Source organism: Octodon degus, unplaced genomic scaffold (assembly GCF_000260255.1).
Source record: "Octodon degus isolate 3935 unplaced genomic scaffold, OctDeg1.0 scaffold00033, whole genome shotgun sequence".
NCBI classification, from domain to species: Eukaryota; Metazoa; Chordata; class Mammalia; order Rodentia; family Octodontidae; genus Octodon; species Octodon degus.
Genome location: NW_004524609.1, coordinates 17,896,110 through 17,899,251, shown reverse-complemented (window position 1 = coordinate 17,899,251; position 3,142 = coordinate 17,896,110). Strand labels below are relative to the sequence as shown.

General features: G+C 36.9%; 2 protein-coding genes across 5 annotated transcripts in view; both read right to left on the bottom strand.

The window, feature by feature from the left end:
* The window catches only part of LOC101587935 (S-phase kinase-associated protein 1), a 17,631-nt gene that overhangs the window by 4,419 nt on the left and 10,070 nt on the right, over positions 1–3,142 (bottom strand). The gene's annotated exons all lie outside the window — the stretch shown is intronic.
* The window catches only part of Tnrc6c (trinucleotide repeat containing 6C), a 153,323-nt gene that overhangs the window by 140,585 nt on the left and 9,596 nt on the right, over positions 1–3,142 (bottom strand). The window lies entirely within an intron of this gene.

Here is a 3,142-nt window from a genome sequence, read left to right as displayed (position 1 = left end):
CTCTCTCTCTCTCTCTCTCTCTCTCTCTCTCAAATAAATAAATAAAATTAAAAAAAAAAAACAAAAAAAAAACAACCAGAAGGGAAATTAGCGGGATTGAATGCGACCTCTAATCCTGGCTTTCTGAGGAATCTCCACTCTGATTTCTACAGTGGTTGTACCTGTTTACATTCCCACCAACAATGGATGAGGGTCCCTTTTCCCCCACAGCCCCACCAACGTTTTTTATGGGTTAATTTCTTGATGATAGTCATTCTTTCTGGGGAACAATGAAATCTCAGCATTGTTTTAATGTGTATTTCCCAAATGGCATGATGCTGAACATTTTTTCATGTATTTGTCATCTATATTTCTTCACCCGAGAAGTGAACATTCATCTCAGATGCCCATTTTTGAATTGGGTCTTTGAATTTTAGGGGTCTGATTTTTAAAAGCTCCTTATACGTTCTAGATAGAAATCCTGTTTCTGAGGGACAGGTTGGCTAAAATTTTTGCCAATTTGTGAGTTTTCTTTTCATTCTGTTGGTGATTTCTTTTGATGTGTAAAAACTTTTTAGTAAGATGAAATCCCAGATGTTGATTCTTTAAAGAATTTCCCTTGCAGTTTGGTTTTTGTTCATGACCTCTCTGCCTACCCCTATGTCTTCAAGATTTCTATTTACTTTTATTTTCTCTTCCAGTAGACTTAGTGTTCCTGTTTTAATATTTAGATCTTTAATCCATTTTGACTTTAGTTTAGTACATGGAGATAGACAAGGGTCTAGTTTTAGCTTTCAGCATGTGGAAAGCCAGGTTTTCCAGAACCATTTATTTAAAGAGGGATCTTTCTTTCAGTAAACATGTTTGGTCCCTTTGTAAAAAATAAGGTAGATGAGTGTGTTTGAAGTTGTATTTGCCTCTTCTAATCTGTTTCACTGATCCTCAGGTTCATTTTTTTGCAAGTACCATGCTAATTTTATCATAGTAACTTTCTACTGTAATTTTAAGTCAGGGATTGTGATACCTCCTGCCTTGCCTTCATTGGCTAGGATTGCCTTTGCTATTCTGTCTCCTCTGGTTCCAAATGATTTTTTAGGAATGTTTTCTTTAGATCTGTGGACTATGCTAATTTTTTTTTTTTTTTTTTCGGAACTGAGGATTGAACGCAGGCTCTTGCGCTTATTCTACTGAACTATCTCCCTGGCCTTGCTAATGGTATTTTGATCAAGACTGAATTAAATTTGTATAACGGTTTTAGAAGTATGGCCATTTTCACAATATTGGTTCTTCCCATCCACGAATAAGGATTATCTTTCTATTTTCTGAAATCCTCTCCACCTCTTTTTTCAGAGTATTATAATTTCCAATGTATAGATCATTTACTTCCTTTGTTAGATTAATTCTTAAGTATTTCATTTTGGGGCATAATATTGTGAAGGGTGTGGTTTCCCTAATTTCTCTCTCAGTGAGTCTGTTATTAGTACACAGGAATGCGATTTTTGATTGTTGACTTTGTGTCCAGCTATAGTGAATTTGCTTACTAATTCTAGGAGTCTTTTGGTGGAGTTTAGGGGTTCTTTTATGTAGAGTATCATGTCACTTGCAAATGATAATTTAATTTCTTCCTTTCCTATCCTGACTCCTTTTATTTCTCTCTCCTGTTTAATTGCTCTGGCTAATGTTTCCAGAACTATATTGAAAAAGAGTGGTGACAGTGGACCTCCTTGTCTTGTTCCTGATTTTAGAGTGAAAGCATTCAGTTTTTGTCCATTTAGTATAATGCTGGTTGTTGGTTTGTCATAGATGGCTTTTATCAGATTGAGATAGAGATCATCTACTCCAATTCTCTGCAGGGTTTTTATAATGAATGAGTGTTGGATTTGACAAAAGCTTTTGCTGCATCTGTTGAGATGATCATGTTTTTTTTGTCTTTGGCTCTGTTCATATGGTATATTACACTTATTGATCTGCATATGTTGAGCTGTCTCTGCATCCCTGGGATGAATCCCACTTGGTCATGGTGTATAATCTTCCTGAGGATTACATTTTTGATTTTTAAAGATGATGAAGCCAGGGAGGTAGCTCAGTAGAATAAATGCTTGCCTAGCAAGCGCAAGGGCCTGAGTTCAATCCCTGGTTCTGCCCCCCCCCCAAAAAAAAAGATGATGATAAAAACCACTCAGTCTAAATTGGGTGGTATAAAAGAACAATTAGGAACTTTTCCAAATTTTTGTTGAAATATAATAAGCTTAAAGATATTCTTAAGCTTTATTTATTTTTATGTATTTAGTACAGGGTCTACACAGATCAGACGTGTGGTCATCTTCCTGTTTTCAGCCTCCCAAGCGCTGGGATTACAGGTGTGCACCACCACAGCATGCTGGGGACTGAAGCCTGGCCACTGTGCTCTGCCTAAGCAGGCACTTTAACCTACTGAGCTATCTGGCCAGCCCAGTCTTTAGGATCTATCTAATCGAAGATCTGCCACGTAAGGTTGTATATATGTAATATAGATGAAAGTGTATATGTAATTTGTGATTTAAATAGTGTGTGTGGGACCCTCAGCTGAATCCTTTTTTTTTTTTTTAGTTGAATCCTTAACACTAGAACTAAATACATCTAAAATTTTTTGCTAAAAGAATACTAAAAGTATGAGTCAACATAAAATGATTTCAAGAAAAAGAATGTTGATATAACTCGTTAAAAATGTCCTATTTCTTCCATAGTCCATCCTAAAGAAGAGAAAAATAAATTTAGTATATGCTAACTGGATAACCTAGTTTAGCCAGAATGACCTCATTCCCTATAACGCTCATTTTTCCAATGGGCACCATTTGACAATCTAAAGATTATCATCAAATCTATGAAAAGCAAATCTGGAATTATTTTGTAATTTATCTTACAAACATAGTATTTTGATGTCTCCTTGAAATAGCATGCATTATTTCTTCCCAGTTTAGTCAGGGGCAATGCTCAGGGCAATGGGTAACTCCAGGTACACATACAAAAAGCTGACTTAACAATGGCCAGAGGTGGGGCTGGTGAGATGGCTCAGTGGTCTAAAGCAACTACTTAGAACAAGCTTAGCAAAGCACAGGGACCGCGGTTCAATCCCCCAGCACCACATGCCAGCCAGCCCCGCCCCCTGGTGGGCTGAGCTGGC